This window comes from Phycodurus eques, chromosome 21 (genome assembly GCF_024500275.1).
Source record: "Phycodurus eques isolate BA_2022a chromosome 21, UOR_Pequ_1.1, whole genome shotgun sequence".
In the NCBI taxonomy this organism is placed as follows: domain Eukaryota; kingdom Metazoa; phylum Chordata; class Actinopteri; order Syngnathiformes; family Syngnathidae; genus Phycodurus; species Phycodurus eques.
In genome coordinates this window covers 11,886,086-11,899,766 of record NC_084545.1, presented here as the reverse complement: position 1 = coordinate 11,899,766, position 13,681 = coordinate 11,886,086, and positions in this window count along the sequence as shown.

Below are 13,681 nucleotides of genomic sequence, written 5' to 3'. Positions count from 1 at the left end.
ATTTACTTCTCTCATCCTGTTTCCAATTAGTGCTTTGTCTTTTGTCTTTGTTTCTCTCTCCCTTCTAGAAACTTTGTTCAGTTCGACTGATCAAGTCTGATTCTCAGTAAACCTCAATTATAAAACCACAGCTTAAAAACTGACACAGTAAAACTGTTCCGGCATGAAAGGGATACAGATTTTCCATTCTGCTTGACCTAACAGTTGAACAGGACAAAAAAAAAAAAAAGGATCAATAGCCTTTCCACTCTTCATCCTCCCGAGAGCTTTCTTCACTTCATCCCTTCAATCTGGCCTACAGTTTCCACCTCCTCTGTCCATCTTTCGCTTTCATTTTCCTCATCCACGAACTCCTCAAAGTACTCCTTCCATCTACTCAGCACACTTTCCTTACTCATCAGTAGATTTCCGTCTCTGTCTTTAATCACCCTAACCTGCTGCAAATCCTTCCAGCTCAATCCTTCTGCCTGTGTACAGCTCCTTTTTATCTCATTCCTGTAAATCCAAGTTCTCATAAACTCATACACTTTCTGTTGGGCCTTTTCTATCATCCTCATTACCTCCCATGCCCACTCCTTGTACTCCTGTGTGTAATGTATAATTTATATAATGATACGTATATAATGTAAAATGTATGTGTTATCCGGGAATATGAATTAGCACACATACTGTGGTCAAGCAATCTTTACTGACTTGCATGTATGTTTGCATAGGCACAGTACACAGTCAGGTCCATAAATACTGGGGAAACTGGACGCAGTTCTCATCTTTTTGGCTTTAAACACCACCACAATGGATATGAAATAAACAAGCAGACTTTCAACTTTAATTTGAGGGTACAGTATGTACATCTGAATTAGGTGAACGGTGTTGGAATTACAGCAGTTTGTATCTGGGCCTCCATCTTTTTAAAGGACCAAAAGTAGTGGGTTCTGTCTTACACTTTGTGAGTTTGATAAGAAGTGGACACTTTCAAGGGGAAAATGTATAGTTTTTGGTTGGAACAATAATTAATGGCAAAAATGACAGCATTTCACATCTAAAACATCAATGCCTTTAATATGATGCGTTACGATGTGGTTTGTTGCACATTGATATTGACCTTGTTTTGCTGCATGAAGCACCAGCCTGAATTTTAGTGTGTAGATGTCTGCACATCTCAGTGCCACTGGCCCAAATATGAAGATGGAACGCTAATCCAGGGATAGCATCAAACCAGCCCATGAGAAGTGTTTAATATCTTTTAATGGAGATCCAAATTTATATTGTATTGTAGTATTTGTTCGTCTCAGAAGTCAGTTTTACTTTTCCGGTTGACGTTATTGCACCTTGTTTTATTGTGGGCGTTGTATCCTGCTGCTGTAAGTACAAAAGTGTAATCAAAGGAGACTCTTTCTAAAAGCAGTTCCCTCCAGTTGGACCTTCCTGTTTACACCTACACTCACGTTTACACACCAGTCTTCCCCTTACATGAACCGCTCACATACAGTATATCGACCTGTTTCACAGAAGAAATGGTTACTCACATGTATGATATGCATCCCACAAACACATTGTCACAGTGTTTGACCTCACACAATGCACCAGTCAACCACTTGAACTATTTTAATAAATATCTTTTCCTATGACATCATGCAGACCCTGAGAGTCCATTATTTTGAGAGGAAAGACATTCTCAGTGGAATGCAAAAGTGGCTTTGATTTATTAGCATGCGCCTAAACGAGCCAGTCAGTGGTTTATATTACACCCTTCTGTCATGCCCGTCATGGCTTCAGGACAGGCGGTATGAGGGAGGACAAGGACCAAAATGAGGCACTGAATCCAAGACGATAATACAATCACGCCCCTCAAAGCCATTACGCCCATATTTGTTTTAATATTTATTTTTTTTAAAGAGGAAAACTGATTAAGGTGATTGCTTTCGCATAACAAGAGAGGAGGATCCACCGCGTAGAGCAGAAGATAAACCTTAACCTCTCTTTTCGATTTTTAGTCTTTCCTCCCATTGCACCACCAGGGAATGGGAGGTATTGCAAGACGTAACCATTACAGCATCTCCTTCACAGCATGCATTTCAATGTTACTCTTGATGTTTTTGTTTTGATTTGAGCAAATCCGCTGCCTTTCCTTGAAAAGTATACAATGATTCATTGCTGAATCATGCTATGTTTTTATCATGTTGGAATCTCCATTGCAAACATCCCTGTGGGTTGTACAAATCGGAATAAAAAATTTTGGGAAAACTATGCCTCTCAAAGTCACTGACATGCATGACGGCAGCATATCCCAGGAGATTTCAGTTCAGTTCAGCAAGCAAGTGAATAACTCTGCACTTCTGCACTTTGCTTTTTCTTTGACATTTTCTGGTGTTTTTTCATCCCTTTTTCCAAAATAGCACACTCAATAACAGGTGTTAAGAAAAGAGCTGAGAAGCAAAGACGAATAAACCTGGACGTTAGTAAGAGGACTTTACAATGCACTCTAGCAGCACCATATACGCTATCACTTGACATGAAAGGCAGTGTTCCATTATTTTTTAGTTGTGAAGTGGTTAACTTATTTTTATACATTTTCTACAATGAACAATCTCACAAAATTTGAGGCAGATCTGACACGCGAATAACCTCAGCAGGAGCTCGTCTGTAAGGGCTTGAGAGCTGCAGCGACACATTTCTAGTACCGCTGTGGACAACGGACTGTGAGTTTAATTTCTTCTTGAGGGATAAGTGATTCAGAAAATGGGAGGATGGATTATAATAATAAATAATACAACAAAAATAATCATTGGTCATTCAAGTCAGTGTATTGTTTTTACATTTTACTGTTAACTTATTTTTTTTTATGTAAGAATGTTACATTGTTACGTATGATATATCAGATCGTAAATGTTTTATGATGCTGAAGTAGACCATAAAATATTTCATCCATCCATCCATCCATCCATTTTCTGAGCCGCTTCTCCTCACTAGGGTCGCGGGCATGCTGGAGCCTATCCCAGCTATCATCGGGCAGGAGGCGGGGTACACCCTGATCTGGTTGCCAGCCAATCGCAGCGCACACACAAACAAACAACCATTCGCACTCACATTCCCACCTACAGGCAATTTTAGAGTTGCCAATTAACCTACCACACATGTTTTTTGGGATGTGGGAGGAAACCAGAGTGCCCGGAGAAAACCCACGTAGGCACGGGGAGAACATGCAAACTCCACACAGGCGGGGCCGAGGATTGAACCTCATCATAGCTGTGAGGCAGACGCTCTAACCAGTGGCCCACCGTGCCGCCAAAATATTTCATGGGGGGAAAAATATTTACGTGGGCAACCACTGGCTCAAAACTAAATGTGTTCAGATTTGTTGGGTCCACTAAATTCTTATTCTTTAAATGTAAGATTTGTTTTATTTTTATTTAAAAAAATATTTTTTTTGCTCAACAGTCTGCTTTTACACCTCTAGCTGATAAAGGGAAGGGTCTTTAGTCACCGTGTTAATGAAGAGACAATGCACATTCAGCTGTCACTTCACTTCTTATCCCCCAATAAAAGCCTCATTAAACATCTGTTGCCAAGCAACCAGCGCAGATGTGACAACTATATGATGTGTAAGCTATTTAGTAAGCCCATCAAACAAATCCTTCATTTGTGGCCCGATAGAAGTGTGTGTAGGCTCCATGATTTAGTACCATGCGTTTTTTTCATGCATGATCCTCTTGAAGAGATACCGGTACTGGTCTGGACACAAAATAATAACAGGACACATGCTCCAGAGTCACATTTTTAAATGATGTCACACTTTCTGCATGATAGTGAATGCATCACTTTGGTTTGATTATGGAGCGAAGAGGAAACAAGTCAATGAATCATCCCACAGAAGGGACATTCAACATAACGGCATAGAAGCAAGAACATTTGTTGCATTCAGAGTAATATTCAAAGATATGTTGGTCTATTGGTGGAGTGCATTCATTCAGTGCATACAAATAATAAAAGTATTGGCACAGGTGATACTGAACATTCGCAGGAAAACATCTCTGTGTGAGTGGGAACATTTGGGTTTTCCCACTGAACAAAAGCTGACAGCTAAACGGATGTGCAGTGTTCACATGCGTGCCGAGCGAGATATGGCTTTGAATTATTGAGCAGTGAATGCAACATGACTGCAGAAGCAAGAAGCTAAAATTGTGCTGTTTACATAGTAAGCAAATAAAGGTGACCTGGATAAAACGGAATCATTAGAATTATTTCGAGATATTCATCCATCCATCGAGGGGGTCCCAGGCCAGCCGAGAGACGTAGTCTCTCCCCTGTGTTCTGGGTCTTCCTTGGGGATTCCTGCCAGTGGGACATGCCCGGAACTTTTCACCAGGGAGGAGTGCAGGGGCCAGCCTAACAAGATGCCCGAGCCACCTCATCTGACTCCTCTCGATGTAGAGGAGGAGCGGCTCTACTCCAAGCCTCCCACTTCCTGTGATGCCAGATGGCAGACCAGAATTTCTTCGTAGCAACCCAGAAGTCACTCTTCTTAGTTGGCTTTGGGAAACCACTACTTATTTTAGGGGGGGCTGAAGATCAGTTTTAGGGGAGCTAAGAAAATAAAACTTTGCCATAAACACATAATACCAAATACATTTTGGGGGGCTTGAGAAGCTACACCCCTGAGATTGACACTCACATTCATGCTTAGGGAACATTCGGTGTCGTCAATTAACCTACGAAGCATGTTTTTCCAATGTGGGAGTTAGTCAGACTACCTGGAGAAAACCAGCGCAAGTACAGCGAGAACATGCAAACGCCGCAAAGAGATGTTCCAAGATCTGAACCTGGATCTCCTGGCTCTGAGGGAGACAAGCTAATAATTATTCCATAGTGATGTCCTTCTGAAAGCACTAATAATAATAATAAAAAAATAACATTCATCAGTATTTTTCCACTGCATTCTTTTCTTTGGTTGAAAACATTTTGTAACAGGGATGTTCCTTCTTCTTCCACTCTCTTGCGATCATTCAGTAGACTTCAAAATTTCATGCAAACGTAATGCTAAATTTACAAACAAAGAGTCAGAGTCCGCAATTAATGTCTGACAAATGCATAAAAACCAGTTTCTTTGGCAGTTAGAAGCCTCACGGTGACTTTGCACATTCAGAGAGAGTTTATCACTGTATGATCTTGTTCTTATGAAACACTCCAGAGACCGCAAACTCACAGTCAGTCATACGCATCTATTTTATGGCATTACGAGCGGGAAGAGGGGAAAAATTCATCCTCAGGAAAATAAAGTGCTGCTGGATAAACAAATAGTCTTCTTAACATCTTGTTGATGGCTCTCCCCATCATGTGACCCATGACATCTGAAGGCATGACGCAGATCCTCCCCTCCGAGGGATCACCAATGCTATTGGCCCCTTTTGGGTGACATAATTGTGTTTATGTGGCATCCTTGTTCATTAATCATGTAGAAGCCCTGAGTGAATAATGATTGATGTAATATACTGTATAAGCTCTGCAATATGCTTCATTCTGTCTTTTATTGAAATGTAACATTTTCCATTTAAACATTGCCAGGATTTAGAAATTCCACATATGTAGAGGATTTGAGAGCAAGTGTGTCCAACTCTTGCTTAGCCATACACATGCTCATATTATCCCACTGAAAAAAAAAAAAGAATTGTCAGACAAGTTTTTTCATTGAATCTGTATATTCGTCACTTCCCTATCGAGCGTATTTTACCATTTCAAGGAAATTCTGGCAAGATCCATGGAGCATCTGTCCGCTAGTTTCTCCCAAGCCAGATTTCTGAGCGGACAATTTTGGCTCCATTTGCTTTTCTTTATTCCTGTTCCCACCTACACACACACACACACACTGGTTTCAGTAAAGTTAATCTCAAGAGAATAGTGAAATAAATCTGTCACCTCCTGTTAAAGCAAATTTAAATGGTGCCGAAAGCCACAATGAAAGCCACTTTCCGGGTTGATTTACCTGCATGCTTGCAGAGATGCTTTCACTGGATCCTAGAATCCTAATTTAGCTGCACATGTCCGTACTTCCTTTTGTCTTTCCCTACTGCATTACAGTTGTTGGGAAGGATGTTTGGCTTTATCTAATGTTTGGGCTGAAGGTCCTGTGGCGATGTGTTGTATATACACATAGATAATGCTGTTTGCTTTGAGCGCTGGCCTGCATCCTGCTTGGAGGACTACAATAGAGAAACACAATGGATACCCGTGGATCTTCCTCAGGGGTCCCACGCTGTTTACTATCCCCTCCCCCCAACAACATAGAGCTTTGCCCATTTACACTAATAACTAATAAGAACTAATAAGACTAAAAATTACATTAAATGTAAATGTACTGTATAAATTTGGACCACAAATTGCATTACACCTGAATGCTTTTCTAAGCAGCTAACTACTGACAAGTAAAATTAGGCAGATTGATGTGTTTTAGCATATAATGTCGTGTTTTAAATAACGGAAATAATCTGGAGTTCAACTGTTGCCATTGTAAAACCATTATTAACTATCCAGGCAATGTTTTAAACAACGATGAAACATTTTCCTTCACATTAAAATAATAAAAGACTATCTTAATACTTTCTTAAGGGCATAATTGTCACACAAGTGTCAAAGTTCACCACGGAAAAACACAATATTCATGAAACCTTTAGCGTGTGATAAAATCGGTGTCAAGCTGGTTAGCTTCTGTGTTGAAATGAATTTATAATGTATAAAATAATTAGTAGACATTACGTCTTACAAGATGATGGGGTGACATTTTTTCATTAAAATGTTGGTTGTATTCAAAATCTTACGACTTTTGGGGCTCATAAATTTTGATTTGACCTTTGAGTAGGTCATCATAATTTAATAAGATTTATTCGTACACAGTCTCTGACTTTTTTCCGTCTTATTATTTTGAATGTAAAACAACAACCAACTTGTCAGGTGGTTCTTGCAGGTCTGTCCAACTAATAAAACTTAACAACCACATTGAACCCCCCCCCCCAAAAAAAAGGGGACTCCTAATGCAAACGGCATAAAGCAAGACCTCACAGATAAAAGTAACAGACACTTTCAGACTTTTTTCAAATCTTGAGTGGGAGTCCAGGAAGTTGTGTTATTTTACAGAAACCCCCTTGTTGTCCTCTGAGCCTTTATTCCCCCAGTTATTAATTTTTCCAGAACGTCATCACTTGGTTGTCCTTTCCACCCACAGGGTGAGTTCAGTGTAACAACATCGTTAATCCATTGATCATATTGTTCACAGTCCTACATTCCAGACCCATAGAGATTATCATGTTGCGAACAGGGACGCTTGCACGTTTGCAAAAATAAAATAAAAAAAGGATCATAGACTATATGCAATTATATTAGTTTTATACAAACTATAAAATCACAGTTTCATATTAATACCATATTATTTTGAATCTTAAGAATATAATCAGATATAAATGATATGTTTATAATTGTATTTTATTAAACTTACACTTTTCTACCAAAATTCCCAGTACATTAATTTCATTCGCAACGTGGACAGTTTTTTATGAAACCTGTGAGATATACCACTAAAGCCAGATTATGGGATCTCTGGTTCAAATCAGTTGGCAGTTTTGGAAACAATGTCTTCCCGATTCGGTTTGTGTTTCAAATTCCAAACGTACCGAAATGCATCACATAAAACCAAACCAGTCACAACACATGACAAATCTCTGTAAGTAAATTTATGTTGATGTTAATTCCTGTAAAACAAAAACCTTTGGTGTAAAAATGCAATAGCATATTGTATCCATACATCCATTTTCTGAGCCGCTTCTCCTCACTGGGGTCGCGGGCGTGCTGGAGCCTATCCCAGCTGTCATCGGGCAGGAGACGGGGTACACCCTGAACTGGTTGCCAGCCAATCGCAGGGCACAAAGAAACAAACAACCATTCGCACTCACAGTCATCCCTACGGGCAATTTAGAGTCTCCAATTAATGCATGTTTTTGGGATGTGGGTGGAAACCGGAGTGCCCGGAGAAAACCCACGCAGGCACGGGGAGAACATGCAAACTCCACACAGGCGGGGCCGGGGAACATATTGTATATCAATTTGAATCTTTACTCAGGCAGGATTTAATGGAGACTAGGAAAAACTCAGTAATGTACCATATCAAGAGTTTTATTGTGAAATCAGTAGTTTACTGTGCTATCTAACAATAAAATATTTTATTAGATTATTTACTGTGATAACATAATAAATTAGTGGAGGGGAAAATGCTCGGCTAAGTTTAAAAGTAGCAGAATTGTGAAGCCGCATGGTTCCTAGCATGCATTATGCCATGCAATGTTGAACTGTTGTCGTAATAAAGACGTTAATCCTTGATGTATTAACGTAACATGAATCACGTGTGTTTGTTCCATGTAGTTCGTCGAATGTCTGTCTTAGTTAACTCTCACAGTACATTTGATGTTGCTCTTTGTTTTCATGAAACCCTGACTGTGGGTTGTGTGCAATAGAATGACATCGCGTTCATGTATGCTAATGAGGACTAAGTGTAGTGTTACTGGTAAATTACCATTTGCATTAGGGATTTACAAGTGTGCACTTCCTTGTGGCTGCACAATTTGGTCGACTTCTTCTCCTGTTCTCCTTGTGTGACTCATCAGGACCACCAATTTAAAAAAATATACAGTAACTCTGTGTGTTAAGTGTTTGGTGTCAACCAAAATTCCATGATGAAGTGGAAACTATACTGTGTAATCATATCACAGTATTTTCCCCTAAGGTATGTGGTAAATAACTGTACAATTTACAGAAATGTCTAACTGTACTGTAATATATGCCCATAATTCCACGCATGGTTAAGCATTTCGGTGTACGAATATATAACAAGAGACACATGCGAGAAATAAGAAAAGGAACACTGGCTAAAACACAATGCTCCTAAAAAGTAATTTAAAAAAATGGAGTAAAACTGACATTTGTTGATCAAATAAAACTATTTATCTGGACAATCAGGATACAACACATTCAACAACACAACACGCTCATTGTTACTTCTGCCTCACTGAGCTGTCAATATCAAGAGGTAAGGTCAACAAATTGTAGTCTTGGCGCTTACCACCGTGCAGGGAATTGAAATCGTAATGAATGTATGTTGCAAGAAATTGATCAATAGGAATTTTTTGACCCACTCAGCTACCACAATCTTTAATTTAACCTAAATGGGAGTTTTAGAAAAGGGTTTTGTAACCTAGCAACGATAAGCGCTTGAGACGAGATAATGAGGTCACGGACGCAAGAACATCTGGTGCTGTAATGTAAACAGCACTAAACATGGCGGACGTCTGGAAAAAATGACTTCCTGCTCGCATAATATTTGTTTGTGATGCATCTGTTCCTTTTTTCTTTCCTGTCTCTGAATCATTTTGTCTTTTTATTTTTAAATTCACTTTGCTTGTCATTGCCATGACCTGCCCCTATACGTCACATTTATAACGCTACTCGCACGCCACAGCTAATACTATTTAATCGATGTGCAAAATCCATGTAACAATACCAATGGACAAATATCCATGTTTGACTGTTATTTTAGCTTAATAACGTTCAACATATATTTTATATATAAACAGTGAAACATGGGTCCATGAATTCAATTTGTTCTGAGACTTTCCCATTATTTGTTTGAGTTATTTGACTGCAGTGTTGGGAAGATTGTTTGACATCCAATTTATTTAGATTAAAAAAAAATTCTCATAAGAAATGATAATAATGAACACAAAAATTACTTCAGAGGATCTCCATCATACAACTTTTATTAACAATCGTGTCTATTGTCAGATTTTAACATACTGAATTGGCAAAAACGTAACTCCTGTTAAAAAGGGGCATCGATCAGTGGGGAAAAAGGGGAGTCTCCCAGGGCCATGAACCCCCCCACCCCACCATCTGTTGACAAATAATATCTGGAAATAAAATTCAGCCCACACCCAAAAAAATTGTTAAAATATTATCACTTGCTGTTATAAACAAAGTCAGTTTAGTTATGCATTTTTTTTTTCTGGAACAAAAGGAACTTCCACTTGAAACAGGCTACATTCATTAATTCAGGCCGTGTACTTTACTGATTGCAGTACATCTCTCATATGTTTTATTCATATATTTACTGTAGCATAGAAGAATATTTTCTCGAATCGATACACACAAACATATGTCGTCCTGTGGTGTGAGCTTGATATTTTGTTTATTCAGCTTGTCTAGTGCTTTGCCAAATTTCATCCAAATACCAGCAGATGTTTTTCAGCTCCATAGAGCACCATGGGGTTATTGACTCAGATGGAGACAACGACAAGATCTGTGAAATAATGTTTGTTGAATGAGATATCAGATGCTATGTGTCTGCTCCCACAGCGGCATCACAAAAATATATATATTTGTTGAAGGAAAAGCAGTATAAAACTATACTGCATCATTCGAGTGGTTACATATTATAGCTCGTTAGATAGTGTAACTGTACCTGCCAAAAGACATGAAATAAACTACCAATAGAGTTTTTATTCTCAAGCTGAAAATGTTAAATCTGTTTTTTACATGTTTATTATTTACTCTGATTGTTAATGCTCTCTACGGGAATTTATTTTTCAGTTTCCCTCGATTTTCTTCTCTCTCTAATTCCTGTATGTAAAAGCAGAAATAAACGGGCATGTTTTTGGAAATGTGGGAGGTAGCTGGAGTACCTGGAGAAAACCCATGAAAGCTTGAGGAGGACTTGCAAATTCCACACAGGATGGCCTTAGCTGAGATTCCAATTCTGTAAATGTTTATTTAAACATTTTTTTTACGTGCCCTGTGATTGACCTGCGAATCGGCTGTATCTCAACTCGTGATGCTAATAAGTGCTAACAATATGGATAAACAGTACAGTATATGTAAAACCCCAAACCTTTGACATTTTATGATATGCTTTTATTCTTCATTTTGCCTTACCTAAAGAAGTGTCCATTGCGTAGACACTATGTTTCTCATTTTGTCCAGTGCACACAATTCAGTCAGATGTGTTGGCTTGTTGTGAAGAGCTCACGTACCCAGCAGGTAGACTTCGACTCATTATCCTACATCCTGACATGCACACACGCACACACACACTCACACTTCAGCACAATGCCTTAACAGCAGGAGCAGGCGAACACAGTCTCTGCCAGCATAAACTGTCTCATTACTGTACTTTCGCCTCAGCACACATTTGACCAGAAATGAATAAGAAAGAGCATTTCCTCTGAATGGTTGTTATCCACAGGTCAGTGGGTTGTGACCTCTGTGTGCAAAGCACATGGGAACTGTGACACTACACAGCCAAAAGAAGCCAATAAAGCATGTTGGGATTAATAACTAAAGGATTGTGTTTGTGACTCTTTCACTGGAAAGAGGTTTGCAACTCTTTCAAACCAATAAAACCGTTTAAATTCAGACAAAAGATGTTTCTAAATCCACCTACTCAAATTGAAACTGCTGTTTAAAAAACGAAATGCACAAGGCAAGCATGTCTCCTAAGGATGGTATTCCCATACATCGTAACACTATTCAGTTTTCTTGCAAATGTCTTTAAAAAGGAAGTAAACTGAATGTTGCTATATCTTCCAAGTCTACCTCAGATTAGTTATCCACTATAGTGAAAGTACTTCCAATACTCATATTTTAGCTAGGTTTGAGGAAAGATCATGAAAAGATGTCGCCCCCTTCAAGAGAAAGGACTTCATTCACTGCCAATCAAGGCGGCTCCTTTCATTCCCTTTAAATGTGCCACGACAGTCGCGTACTGACAGTCTCGACATAGCGAAAGAAACTGAAGAAGAAACTGATTTGGTCAATTCCGAGCCATTTTGGAGACAACCCCCCTCCACCCCAATCCTTCGTGTGCCCCCGTAGCTGTACCTGCCAGTGGGATGATTTTAAAAAATATAACAATGATGATAGCAATAAATAGCCAAGATTTAGACACGGTCTGAGCCGGCATAAATTCAGACCGACTTCCTGCCACCAAATCGTAGCTCTGCCGGGCGCATGTCAAATGACACACACTCGCTGCGCCAGAATGTCCAGCTTGTCACATATTGGCCGGCCAAATTGGCAAACACAACGAACCTTGCACTTGCATCAAAAAACAGGATACACCCGCATTTACGACCCGCTGCAGATGGGCGCAGCAGCAGCAGCAGACTTGCTTTGGGTCTGTTGTATGACTTGCCAATGCTTGGAGCATTAAAGGTTAAAGCTGAACTATAATATAAACACCAGCACGATCATGCCAGAAAGTGAACACTCCACCATAGAAGGACAAACGTGATTGTATTATTATAACAGAACGCCATGAAGATAGAAGTTCCATTTTCCACGCGTCCACGCTTCCGTGTCTCCCACCATTTGCAGAATAGTCACGGCAGTGCATGGTAAGCTGCTTGATAAGAGGTGTTGCTCAAGATTCATTTTGATCCAAACGTTTTTTTTTTAACTGCTGACATTTCGAGACACTATGCTGATAAAAGAAGTGAGGGGTTTATATATCATAAACTGTATACTTTTACATCAGTGTTTCCGAACCTTTGTAAGGCCAAGGCACCCCATTTATATCGGAAAAACCTTAAGGCACACCACCTAAAAAAAAAAAAGTCACAAAAAGTATGAATACTGAAATGATAATCTTAATTTACTCACAAATTGTAAAAAACGACTGTGAGAGACATGGACATGCATACAACGCCCACATGGACACGAAATGACGATTAGAAAGATAAGCAAGGACATGCTCCATTTTATGATGAAAGATATGGATCATCATGTCTGCCTTCAAATATGTGATTTTTAACCAGGACCAGGAAACATGATGGGAGTAAGGAAACGTAACATCTGACGACAACACACCGACAAGCACTGAAAGAAACCAGGGAACTAAATACAAGCAAACTGACGAGACAACGAGGACTACCTGGACAAGACACGAGTGGCTGGAAGGAGCTGATTGGTTGACATGAGGGACAGGGCTGACGAGAACAGCTGGAAACAACAACCTCACGAGCAATTAACATTAACATTGCCAATGGACACAGGGGGAAAACATGACATGACATACAGTAAAACACAAAATCTAATCAACACAAAGCCAACAAAAAGATGGATTATGACAATGTTACTCTGAACAGGCTGTTTGCGTGTATGTGTGTGTGTGTGTGTGCGCACGTGTAGGTGTTTATGCATGTGTGTGCACACGTGTGTGTGTGTGTGTGTGTGTGTTTGCACGTGCATCCATCCGCTAATAGAGGAAAAAGGACAAATGAGGCTATAAAAATCAACTAAATTCCTTATTATTCACATTCATTAATATCCAAGGAGCTTGTTTGGAAATGTTAAAATGCTTTCATGATCAGCCTCACTGCTCTTTCATTCCTTGAATAGTTTTATGTTTACATGAGACATTTAAAAAATGCTTCTGGAAAACCTTAGAGCCAAGCGTAGTGTATTCAAAAGAATAAAAAGATACCTGTCAAATTCACTGTATTATGATGGAATACATCAATATGCTGACCTGCATACATAGAAGAATTTGCATTTCTAACTATTTAGCGCTTCTGTTTTTCCATTTACCTCTGCACTGTAGTGATTGATGTCTTTCATAAGAACATTTGTCCTGAGGGAGAAAACTAAA